The 13783-nt window shown below is 45.8% G+C and overlaps 1 protein-coding gene across 1 annotated transcript in view; it reads right to left on the bottom strand.

Moving 5' to 3' along the window:
* LOC149274934 (kinesin-like protein KIF13B) overlaps positions 1 to 13783 on the bottom strand; it is an 84701-nt gene that overhangs the window by 57399 nt on the left and 13519 nt on the right. The window lies entirely within an intron of this gene.

Genomic DNA, 13783 nt, shown 5'->3' with positions numbered 1-13783 from the left:
ATTTAAGCAAGCATGGGATAGACATAAGGCCAAGCTAGATATATGATAAGGGCAGGTACTAAAGGAAAGTACTCAGAGTTTGGGCAGACTGGATGGGCCTACTGCTTTTTATCTACTAATAGTAGTACTAACACAATAGTAATAATACTAATAGTAGTACTAACACAATAGTAATAATACTAATAGTAATACTAATCCAATACTAATAAATACTAATAGTAGTAGTCGCAGCCGCAGCAATATTAGTGGTAATAATAGTAATAAATAATAATGGACCCAGGGCCTGGGAGATGTTTTTGGACATTATGACAAATGTCCCTTTACATCACATGTTTTATATAGCGCCATCATCCTCAGCAGCACTGTACAATGGGTAATACGACGCTGCTTTCTCCCAGTAAGGGTCAATGTTTTTAGATTTTTGATTCAAAGCGTCAGAACAGATTGCGGCCCAACGGGGGGAAGATTAACTCGATGCCCGTGTTAGACATATTCACAGTGCATTAACACGCGTCCGGGATTAATCAGACAGCGCGAGGCGATGAGAACGAGACGCCGGGCACTAGACACACGGCTCTACTTCCGCCCCATCACAGAGGGCTTTGGGACAGATGTGGGACATGAACCCATATTTCCAAACAATAAGGATTATGGGGAGTAGATGAATCCTAGCAGGAATATCAGTTATTTTATAAAGGAAGGGATAAATCCCTAAGAAATCGTGTTCTGCTCATATTTTTATTGAGATTAAGTGGGGGGGGGATCTGTTACGTTACAGATCTCTGGTTAGACCTCACCTGGGGTGTTGCGTTCAAAGAAATATTGGAGAGAATTCATGGGGAGGGCAGGATAAAAATGATCAGGAAAGACTGAGAAAGAGTGGCTTGGGGGAGACATTTAAATACATAAAGGGAGTTTATTTCAAAGGAGGAGAAATGTTTAAGAGGCCATAATCTATAAGTAGGAGGTCAGAGGTTTAGAAAGTGGTAGATAAGGGGAACAGCCTCCCAGCAGAAGTGGTAGAGGGTAATACAGTGAGGGGATTTAAACACACATGGGATAGACATACGGCTCCTGAATCTAAGACGAGACCAACGACTGATTAAGGTTTGAGTCTTTACAGCAGGGGAAACGGGCGACTAGACGGGGGCCGGATGGGGCCGATCTGCCGGCACGTTTTAGGTCATTGTTTCAGGAACACACATGAAGCTTCTTTACGGCACAGCTGGCTTCATCATGTTCCAATAGATTATTCATTTTTTCATATTGGCCTCAGGGGATTCGGAGACATAGCCATCCCACAGCAAAAGATACGGATGTCCAGAAAAAGACATGTGTGGCCCCAGGATTAGCCCGGCGGCCACGTTTTGCCTCTACTGCCTACAGAGATTTCATTGCCGAGCTGTAGGTCACTTGTGTTGAAATTGAAAATTGTAACATTACTATTATTTATTGCTTTATATAGCGCCATCATATTCCGCAGCGTGGTACAACGGGACATTTACCACTTTCAATAATAACTTTTATCCAAAAAATTATATCAGGAACATGTGCAATGTAACACAAAAACAGTCACTAATAGGTTGTTGCCAAACAGTCCTTTGATTGTTGTAATGTATAATTAAAATAAAATTAAACTCTGTCAAGGTTATATATTTTTTTTTAACTCCTTAAGGACAATGGGTGGTCCCTAAACCCATTGAAAACAATGCATTTTGAGACCAAGGGGTTAAATTATGCACTTGGTTACTCGGAGGGTTACAGTAACATTTTGCACAGAAGGTAGAAATGTACTTAAAGTCAAAGCTCTGGAAAAACAACAGTGTCACACTTGGTCCAAAAAATTATCTCTATAATTCAACTATATTATAATATTTATATATATATATATATATATATATATATATATACACATACATACATACATACATATATACCCTCACAGGTACCCTAAAACATCTGTCTTGTCCCTACCCCAGGACAGAATTTGGCACACATGAAACCACCACCTTCTACCACCTGTCACCAATTTTTATTATTCCTTTAAAAATCGCGAATCAATAGGACATTTAGAAGGACCGTCTGAGCTCTACTGGGATCCGGAGAGCAGCTGGCAAGATCCGACTTAATAAAGGATTTTGAGAAATGAGTTAACACACTTTTTATATAGATCGATCATTCTTTCTTCTTTAATTGACTTTATGACCATAATAAAAGGGGCAAAGTTAAAAGACAGCGGCTTAATCGATTTAAATGGGGCTTCTGTGGCTCTACAGCATGGAGCAAGAATGCATGCCAAAGAAAAGAATCAAAGAAGCGGCTGCCGTCCTTATTCTGTTCAGAATGAGCCGAGAAAACACAAAATGTGTTAATAAAAAACGGACTGTCTGGGACGGGCTTAACCCCGGCCCTTTTCGGCCAAACCTTTGTTTAGGAAGGCAGTTAAGCCAACAGGTAATGGTCCATGGCTTTGTGTCGCCTGTGGCTATTTGATCTGGCCTTTCGTGGTCAATGACACAGTCATGGTAACGGAGGACAAGGTCAACTTTGGGATGCCAAAATGCCCCCCCCCATCACATCTGTTGGTCATAAACCTATCAGCAAAGAAAAAGACAATAAGGACATCGTGAAAAAGTGGGAGAAGGTACATTGTCCCTTTAACGTTCCTTCCGCATGCAATGGAGAGAAGAAGGCAGTTTCATAAATCATTCCAAGTATCGTTTACAAAAAAATAAGATTTCCATTCCTATGGTGCCCCATCCTCTACACCTGTTCTCTAGCAATTACTGACTGCCCGGAGAAAACATACCCCATGGGGCAAATTCCTGTGAGGGGTTCCTGGGGTTTTCTTTGGCATTAAACATGTGATACTATGAGTAGTTTAAAACAAAATTATTATTAATGTCGGTAAAGTTTGATGTCTGGGTACGAGGATGGAGTTAAGAAGCTGTTGAACGCTAGCCTGAGGAATAGAATGACTAGCCGGCAACCACTGATGCCAATCTCTTGGGATCAGCAGCTTCTGTCCTGACCTCTCCTCTCTGGTTTTCATTCAGGGCCGGCCCTACAATGGAGCAGAGTGAGGCAATTGCCCCAGGCGGCACTTTGCCGCCCCAAGCGTTTTTTGTTTTTTTTAAGCGGAGGAGAGAGAGGGACGCCGAGTGGTTTTCGCTTACCCGCTCGGCGCCCCTCTCTCTCCTCTGCGAGCCCTCCAGCTCGGTCTCGGTGCCGGCTTGTAATGCTGAGCGCCGGAAGTGACGTCAATTTCTGGCGCTCGGCATTACAAGCTGGCACCGTGGCAGAGCAGGGAGACTCGCCGCAGGACTGTTTAAAGGTAAGTACCGGCGTCGGCAGGGAGGGGGAGCATAATTTTTAAGCTTCGCGCCAGGCGGCATTAAGTCTTGGGCCGGCCCTGTTTTCATTCATTGTCACGCTCAGTCATTCCTTACAGTCTCCCCCAGCTCTGCTCTCATTCATCTTCCTCTCTGTTAGCCGACATCATATCCCAAACCCCACTAACTGTGCGGATTTTCAGAATCTCCTCAAGACAGAAAGAATGCCCCGGCCGGGGGCATTTAAGGAAAGGCATTAGAAAATTCTAAACTACATGGAAGACTTTTTTTTTTATTCTTCACCGGCGTCCCTTCAATCTTCTTACATTTCTGAATGTCTTCCAGGTTTTGTTTCCAAATTCCCTCGATCTCCGCATTGTCAGTATGTTTTGTAGGCCCGTGCAAAGTGTCTTAATGCTCCGTTAGATGGACCGAGTAGTAATGAGGAGGAAGAGTCACCAGAATAATGCCCCCAGGTATGTGGAAGACACCAGGGTCCCTACTACCCCCCCACGCAAAGCCCATCTTTCCCGACCCTTTGTTACATCAAACAGGAATAAAATCCAATTATCACTCATCCATTTACGAGGGGTTAACTTTTTACTGCTTAAAGAAAGTTTAATTTATGACTAAAGAAAAGGTAACTAATCGAGAGTCACAGATACAGAAGCTGGAAACCAAGCAGCTTCTCCAGTATGATGTCACAAATAAATAGCAACGCCATTAAAAGAGACGGTTATGTATCCTCTGCCGGGATATATAAAAGTCACCCAAAATTGTATATTTAACTCAATTGGACAGCCACAAAGCGAGAAGCCCAGGGAGATGCCGTTACAACCAGACAGTCCATCGCCGCTCTGCTTCCTGCAGCCCTCTGGCAACCGGCTGGTTAAACCTTCTTATTCATTGTCCAAGATGGAAAAGTAGCTTAAAAGAGATATAGATCCCCCCCCTGTCCTCAAATAACCCCGAGTGCCCTCTGACCTCTCGCTCTGTTCCTCTCTGGTCATTATTGAGAGACTCTCTCTATCTCTACACAACTTGGTGTTGATATAACACAGCCTCAAAGACTCTATAGCAGCGGATCTCAACCTGTGACCATGGTTGGGGGTCACCACAACATGAGGAACCGTATTAAAGGGTCGCGGCATTAGGAAGGTTGAGATTTGACAAAACCCACAATCCAACAACGCCCATCACGCTTAGCCAACAAGCCATTCAAAAAAATAAATAAATCCACAGTTTACTAAATCTACGCACACTCTGGTTTATATATATTTTAATTATGTGTTTTGAGGTGTTGCTTGTAAAGGGTTAATAAAACAAGGAGCATTTGGCAGCTAGCTACGATGTCAATAATAATAATTAATCCAGTCCTTAAATGAATACCAATGTCAGCCGTTACCTTGCGAGCATTATATGTTTCCGTTTAAATGCATAGAGGGATTAAAGGGACACTCTGGCCATTTTATGGGATACAATTTTTTAAAGTTGCCCTACGAAACCCCTGTAGTTGTTGCCATCAGCTTGTGGATTGTGTTTAATGACTTTATTCGCACGCAGATATTCTTTGCCGCAATAAGATTCTGAAAAGTTCTTATCCGGCTTATAACGGGAAGTCGCAGCTTCATACTCGGCTCGTGCGCTCGGCTCACGTGGGATTCTGTATTCTGCGCCAATGACGCTTTAACTCCACTACGGGACAAAGCAAGCGCTCAGCGGAGGGGAAGAGAAGCATCGCTCGGGCATGCTGTGTATGGACATTACACAAATGCCTTAATATTTGACATTGATAGCGTTTAACCCAAAAAACAGTCAAACAGTAAAGGTCACGGCGAACCACATCTAAAACTGCATTTTGGTTTTATTTTTCACAATCAATGATCACCTCTTCAGCTTAAAGGATGTCGCTGAAATGCCTCGATAGCGAAAACACGAAAAATTAATACCACAAACTGACACAAAGGCTGGTGGTAGAATTAGTGCATGTAAAGAGTTAAAATAAAAATACCACCATTTGAAATACCTTGGAGCGTCTAGTTTTCAATAATATATGCTTTGATGGGGTAAACTGAACTGACCGGCTTTAAAGATGTCCCCAATGGGGCAGAAGGACCAGATGTCAAAGGTTCAAGTTAAAATAATTGCTCTTCCCAAATATGGCCTTTTACCCCCCCAAAAAACTGACAAACGTCATGCACGGGCAGTATAACTGTACTCGGGAGATGTTGCTGAACACATAATGGGTTGTTTTATGACAAAGGCTGGTGGTAGAATCTCACCAATGGAAAAGGTTCAAATTTCAGCATCTGATATACCTTGGGGTTATTTGCCATAAACATTTGGTATTTCTAAACTCAAGACAAATGGAAGAATCTATTTAGCAGGTTTTTTTAGATATAGATTTTGTAGCAGAGTTTATTAACTCATTTTTTTAGGAAACTACATGACAAGATAAAAAAAACTTTGTCCTGAGAAAAAAAAATGAAAAAAACAAACAATATATAAAACTTGCGTGGGTTCACTAAATGGGAGAGGAGACAATTACAGCTAAACACGAGCAGCGCCAAAGTGTCAAAACATCCTTGGTCACAAAGGGTAACAAAAGGGTTAATTGTCTTTTATTAAGTGTAATTAAGTGTCCAAGTATCCTCAACATTGTCATCTATTAACAAACTAGGAGTATTTCTGTGAAGCATGCGCAACGTCAGAAGAAGCCCTTACTTCTCAACACTGCAGAAAGTCTCTTTGGAACAAACCACTTCGTGTAAGGAGAGGGGGGGGGGTCATGTGGAATAAAATATTTGTGAAAGAGGCAGCTGTGTATTGGCCCTGAGGATATTTGGAACCAGGGCAGAACACCCCTATGGCTCTTGCACTGTGGTACAGCCTGCCCTGACTGTGATGTCATAGTGCTGTGATGTCACAATGCTGTGATGTTCTGTAAAAGCACATCCAGACACTGTGGTTGTTTCAGATTGTGAGCAGTAGCAGTACTGAGCATAACCGTTACCTGTCCACGACAGGGAGCCAAATCGCGATTTCAATTGACTTTGAAAACACAAAATAGGCAGAGATTAAAAGGCCTTCATTCGTGTGACGCAACACCCGGCACATAGGCGCGAGTCTCTGCCCCTGAACATCTTTGACTGACACCCGACAGGTACACGTTTCAGCCGTCATGGAGCGCACTTGGTTCGGCACTCCTGGCCCTGGCACAAGCAGCAGAATAACATTCACGCTGGTTGTGTTTGGCTGGGCGCTCTTATGCGGCGGATCTCTACTTTCTGTCTATGGGTTCGCGTCATGCCAGTCCGACAGCTGTATCGCCTACAAGGTGACGGGCCCGGTACTTGCCGGGTTAGGGCTGGCATGTTTAATGATGGCAGAGTTTACTGCCCAACGAGAGAGGAGAAGGAGGGAATTAGAAGGAGACCCGACGGATCCAGATAGAAGCTTCCTCTGCGGCAAAAGCCGGCAGTTTGCGCAGTTCCTGATACTCGGGATGCTGTTACTGGTTTGCGGGGTAATAGTTTGTATCCCAGGACTTGTGGTACCAGCCTGCAAACCGGCATCCAACACAGACAAAGCCCCTAAAGTCTGTGCAGCTCACTTAGTGCAGATAATCGCACTCACAGTAATCGGCTTGTGTTACTGGCTGGCTGTCTGTGTGAGCAAAATCCGTCGGGACGGCGACTCTGAGGAGGACCCAGAAGCCTTCAGATATCAGCCGCTTCCTGCAACATTGGGTGATGACGTCACCCCGCCTCCACACTTTGCAGGAGGACCTGATTGGTCAATGAGCAGGGACCCTCCTTCCTACGACAGCATCGTTTTAGAAAGGGGCGACCATGATTCCGGCGGACGCGGCGGGGAAAATGAACACAACGTTCCAAGACCGTGGGGGCCGATCGTACAAAACAACGACGAGCGTTGCCCTTCTGAGCCGCCTCCAAGATACGAGGACATATTCCCTACTCAGCCGGATCCTGAAGAGAGTTCGTCATCAGCATCGTATCACTCGGTTTCACAATCATCGGAGTCGAGTGACTATGAGCTCGCACCAGGACCCTAAACGTGGAAAGTCTGAACTATTGGGGGGGGGTTTTTTCTAACATTTCGACTCAGTACAGCGTTTGAGCCGGAAGCGTCACCCAAAACATCGCATCTGACAACATCCAGGTCTGCAGATAAAGGACTGAAATCAGACCGGGTTTTCTGTCAGTGCCGGCACCGTACAGAACGCCTGTCGAAATGTTTTTTTCCCCCCCGTGAGACTTCCACCTTAAATAACGGATAAATAAAATGACATCTTTTCATGGTTGCCCCTCAAACAGTATCTGTGTGCGTTTGTGTGCGTGTTGGATGTACCGCGTGTACGAGGTCACATTACCGTATGGAATCTCCCGCAGGTAGGCTGTCGATATACCTGGATGGATAAGGCAACCGCCATGTTTACAGGAGACACGTTTATCTGTGCTGGTTAGGGACATGTAAAAGTGCTGCCTTCATGTATGTTGTGTGCGTGAGCCATTTAGTGGATACGGCCCGCATACTCCAGGGCACGGTCTGTAACGTATGACATCGATGGGTTAATACGGCTGTCGCTCTAGTAGGGCTGCAACTAACGATTATTTTCATAATCAAATAACTGGCCGACGATTTTAATTATCGATTAGTTGTCGCAGCCCTACCTGGGGTATCCTTCAGGAACTCTGAAAATCAATGACATCTCTTGCATTGGGAGGCATAATAAAGTAATCGCTGGGAACACTGACAGGCATTCGGGTTTGTCGGCTGTCCCTTTAAGTACGAGAAGCTTTATTTATATAACTCAAACAAAACACTGCACGGTTCCGGGAAGCGCCGTGTGTTCCGACAAGCAGTTTGCAGTGTGATGTTTGCTCAAAGACCTGTAGCCATCTACTATAGAGAGAGGCCGTTCCATTCACCTGCTCAAACATTACATCAGCGGTAAAACCACACAAAAAACATGACATCACAGCCAGCAATGCACATGTATATCTACCACTGGCTGGGGCTGCATCCTGCACGCAGGAGGAGAAATGTCAGAAAGGAGGACAGAATCTAATACTAGAGGGTCAGACGATTAGATAGAATGTAAGGAAGTTTTACTTAACCGAGTGGGTGGTAGATAAAAAGAAACAGTCTCCAAGCAGAGGTGGTAGAGGGTAATACAGTGAGGTTATAGACATACGGCTCCTGAATCTAAGACAAGACCAACGACTGATTAAGGTTTGAGTCTTTACAGCAGGAGAAACAGGCGAGTAGACGGGGGGCCGAATGGGGCCGACCTGCTGGCAGAGTCTATGTTTCTATGTAAACGGGAGATAACAGATAGACCAGAGACGGAGTTTAGCCTCATCAGAGCCGAGATAAATGTATTGCTAAAGGAAAGTATGCCCGCTGGCCGAAAAGCTCCTTGCGTACACATTACATCATCGCAACACGGAAGCCGGGTCTGTGAACACTACCGAGGGGGCAGAATGGACGATGGGGAGAGGCGATGGGCCCCTGGCGGACTACAGTTCCCATCATCCCCTGTCTGTAAGACACTATACACGGGGGGGGGGGGGGGGTTAACAGACCAGCTCAGCTGCCATCTCCTGTCTAATCTACATGTAGCTTTTAACCGGAAAAACCTGCCGGACGGCGTGTGCTGGAGGTTTGCCCGAACCTGGTGCAGACAGCCCGTTGCCTCACTGCGTGCCGGCCGTCGGCTAGAAACACTCTTTACAGGGACTGCACCCACAGCTAAGCTACTTATTATCATTTAACCATTTATATGGCACCATCATAGGCCGCAGCGCCGTGCTATTTCATAGACCAGTGATTTCTATGTCAAATATTGTTAATGAGCTAAATTTCTTTGCCCCCGCCGACACAAGAGGGGGTATCTCTGTTTAATGCCCACGGGTCGCGTGCAGCTCCTTGTGGTAACCCTTATGGGTCAGGGGTCTCCCAAGCAGAGTACCCCCATGGTGTAGCAGAAAATTCAGAATAAGGCCATTAAAATCTAGAACACGACCCCAGAGCGCTCTTGCACCTGCCCCCCCCCTCGAGTGTTCTAGACGGTGACACCGAAGAACCTCTCTCTACCCAAGACACAGAACAGGGGGGTCCGAGGAACAAAATTATGGGATTTGTACCTTTTTGAGATGGGATTGGATTTGCCACAAAATAAAAATGTAATAATAATCCTAATCAAAGCCTTTTTTCCACAGTAATCCAGTTCTGAGATAACGAGAGTCTGGCTTTCTGTCTCTGTTTTAAGGCACATTGGTTTTATATGAATAATTATAGCTTTCATTTCATTTAAAAATTAATTCCATTTAAAATAAAGAAATAATCGACCTGTAGAAATATGCCAGAAAGCCCCCCAAATAAAACACTTGCATGCGGGGGAGGGGGGTCTCCTGTCAGCTTCGGAATTTAGTGAAACTCCCGAAGTCAAAACAGGAAAAGCTTAAAACTCCAAATATTCCCCTTTCGGTGATCGGCATCAGACACGGCATCCGTCACATCGGATCGAGGGGGGGGGGGGGGGCGGCGGCGGGACCGGTTATACGAGACAAAACATTGTTTACAAGAAAGTGGAAACGCATCGTCAGGCGCAATAAGGAAACATATTAACCAGATCGCTCCCTACGAGAGATCTGTCAGCACAGCGTGGGGATAATCAGCGCTGCGGGGAAATGCGATGAGTTCATCAATTAGTTCATGAGTTTAATTAATCAATCAGTATAAACCTCCAGCGAAATGCGCAGGGGGGGCTCTGGGCCTTTAACAGATTTATGGGGGGGGGGTGACTTCTAATGTAAATACAACAGCAACCATTTGTTCTGAAAAGTGATCGATACATTCCCATGAACACAAAGATGGTTAAAAAAAATTACATTAACAAAAAAGTCAGTGGAAAAATTAAATACATTATTGTTTTTTTTCCCATTCTAAAAAACCCATGAAAATAAAAATTTTTAGTAGTTTCATTCATTAGACAATTCCCCAAACTCATTCAAAAAGACTGGATTAAAATATATTTTTGGAGGTGCCGATAATATTTGTGTGTTCTTTTTCTTCCTGGTGCTGCAGGGGTTAAGCCCCAGCGGCACCCGTGCAGTTAAAGCCCACATGCCCCGGCTGCGCCGTGTATGATGCAATCGTAGCTGCCTTTCGCTAGAAGGGACAGGGTGGGCCCCGGGCTCCACAGCTGGTTAGACATCCCGGGCCCCTGGGGGCAGGGAGCTGCTGTAAATCGGCCAGGTTCTGCTCTGCAAAGCCAAACAAGGAGGCAGAAAAATGCGGCTCGTCGTGCCATGTGACGGGCAGGGACCGCGGCGGGGCGGGCGGCCGCTCGCTTCAGTGACCCGAAGCACTGCCAGGGGAGCCCCACTATTACCCCAGTGAGCCAACAAGCAACAGCTGGGAGGCGGATGAATCTGGCTGAGAGTTGCAATACACCAAAAACCATGGGGTATCCCAAATTCAGTTCAACCGCTACCTCCACTGAAAGGCCATTCTAGGCATCTACTACTCTTTCTGTGAATTAGTTGCATTGGGGTAACTTTTTAGCCAATAGAGAGCTAGTTTGTTTCCTTAATTATGACCCTTTTTACGGGGTCTTTTAAAACAAGAGATTCTTTAAAATGTAATGGGCCCCCTTCTAAACTGAAACCCAACTGACTCTACGGAGTCCAGCAGCGTCCAATGATCGTAACCCGACGGTGCTGAATCCCCAACGAGTACCCGGGTATTCGTGGGCACTCAGCTCGTACTCAACTTACATCGCTAGTTAAACTATGCCTTCAATACCGCGCATCATAGCGAGGAGAAAGGCCGGCGCCGGTAACGAGAGAAGGAAAGCGTATACTTTCTGCCGCCCGTCGGGGAGTGCTGCCGGGGGCCACGCGCAGAACATTCCGGATAACAAGCTGCTCAGAGAAGGGGCATCAGCTGCCGCTTTAATGTAGGTCATGGATTTTGTCGGAGCGATGTTTCCACGCTCCATCTAGCTTCGGTTACAATTAGCTCTTCTTGCATATGGTCGGAATGTCTCAATTATTAAAGAATGCACCGAGTCCGTGAAATAATGAATTTTACATTATTTTGGGCGAAAGGGGCTCCTTTAGGAGCCCGCGCAGACTTCACGGTGCATTCGGCGTGTTTAAAGGGACACGCCAGCCATTATATGCACTTTAATGCCGCACTTCATGATTGTAAGCCTGCGGGCCGAGTCCTTCGATGCCTAACGGATCGGGTCATCTCAGTCTGTCGGTTCTAGTTCTGTCTGACCCTTCGAATGAACGGGCTGTAAGATGCACTGCGGAAAACTAATAATAATAATAATATTAATAAAACTACTACTACTACTACTACTACTACTAATAATAATATTAATAAAACTAGTACTACTACTACTACTACTAATAATAAAACTACCGTATTTGCTCGATTATAAGACGAGGTTTTTTCCAGAGCAAATGCTCTGAAAAATACCCCTCGTCTTATAATCAGGGTCGTCTTATAATCAGACCTCAAATAGGTCTGATTATGAGACTAAGATCCAGATCCCCCGCAGCGATGCAGAGGACCTGGATCCTCCTGTGTTAATCCCCCCCCCCCCCAATTTACCGGTGCTTCTGAGTCCCCGGTGCTTAGTCCGGGCTGCGTGTAGAGCTCTACGCGATACAATCGCGTAGAGCTCTACACGCTTCCCGGACTAAGCACTGGGGACCCAGATGCAGGGGACCTGGATCCTCCTGTGTTAACCCCCGACCCAACTTACCGGTGCATCTGAGTCCCCGGTGCTTAGTCCGGGCTGCGTGTAGAGCTCTACGCGATTGTATCGTGTAGAGCTCTACGCTCTACACGATACAATCGCGTAGAGCTCTAAACGCTGCCCGGACTAAGCACCGGGGACTCAGAAGCACCGGTAAGTTGGAGGGGGGGGGCATAACACAGGAGGATGCAGGGGACCTGCATCCTCCTGTGTTATGCCCCCTCCAACGTACCGGTGCTTCTGAGTCCCCGGTGCTTAGAGCTCTACGCGATTCGCGTGGAGCTCTACATGCTGCCCGGACTAAGCACCTGGGGCTCAGATGCAGGGGACCTGGACCCTCCTGTGTTATGCGCCCCCCCCAACTCAGAAGCACCGGTAAGTTTGGAGGAGGGAGGGGGAGTGTTAAATGTGGGTTTGAGGCATTTCTGGAGGCAGAGTGCTCTGTGAAATGCCTTTTAACCCCTTTAATGCCACTCTGCCTCCTGAAATGCCTTAAACCTCCCTATATGCCACTCTTCCCCATAATATGCCTTTTAACCCTCTAAGTGCCAGAGTGGCATATAGGGTTAAAAGGCATATCATGGGGCACAGTGGCATATAGGGTTAAAAGGCATATTATGGGGCACTGTGGCATTTAGAGGGTTAAAAGGCATATCATGGGGCACAGTGGCATATAGGGGGTATAAGGCACTTCTGGGGCAGATGTGCATAACTGGGGGACAGGTTGGAAAATAGAAGGAAATAAAACCAAAATATTTTTCTCAAGCATAGCTTTTATTAAAAAAAGTGTTTAAATGAATTAACATTTACTGGTAAAACTTTTTTCCTATAGGGTCGTCTTATATTCAGGCTTTTTCTTTTTTTCCTAAATTAATATTAAGATTTGGGGGGTCGTCTTATAATCAGGGTCGTCTTATAATCGAGCAAATACGGTACTACTACTACTACTACTACTACTAATAATAATAATAAAACTAGTACTACTACTACTACTACTACTAATAATAAAACTAGTACTACTACTAATAATAATAATAACGTCCCTCTGGTTACTCATGGGTTACTTTATTATGCGTTCTCCTATCGTGGGGGCGTCGGGGGCATTAAGCGCCCCCCTTGAAGTTTGTAAGTGTAATAAAAGTGTAATGGTGGCGAGGTTCTGTCCTGCGTGACACATACAGTCTATTTCTTTGTTATTAATACATTTTAGGCGAGCAGACTACGCCTGTCCCGTGACGTCTCGAGCAGCTGCTAAAAGCTCAATCCGAAGACAAGGCGGCCCGGAAGACGTTGCGTTACTGCCAATGGAAGCAAACGGGAAAAGCGGACATTAATTAAATGTAATTACAGGCGTGTGGCTTCCCTCACATGATGTCAGCATCCAAAGAGAACATGTCCCAGACACGGGTATACCAATAAAACCAGCACAGGGGCCGTGCCCGGCATCAATACACTGAATAAACCGGCATAGGGGCCGTGCCCGGCATCCATACACCGAATAAACCGGCACAGGGGCCGTGCTCGGCATCCATACACCGAATAAACCGGCACAGGGGCCGTGCCCGGCATCCATACACCGAATAAACCGGCACAGGGGCCGTACCCAGCATCCATACACCGAATAAACCAGCACAGGGGCCGTGCTCGGCAT

The sequence above is a fragment of the Sceloporus occidentalis genome, unplaced genomic scaffold, assembly GCF_023333645.1.
Source record: "Sceloporus occidentalis isolate IW3139 unplaced genomic scaffold, rSceOcc1.0.p SCAF_309, whole genome shotgun sequence".
Taxonomy (NCBI): Eukaryota; Metazoa; Chordata; class Lepidosauria; order Squamata; family Phrynosomatidae; genus Sceloporus; species Sceloporus occidentalis.
This window is presented reverse-complemented; position numbering and strand designations above follow the sequence as displayed.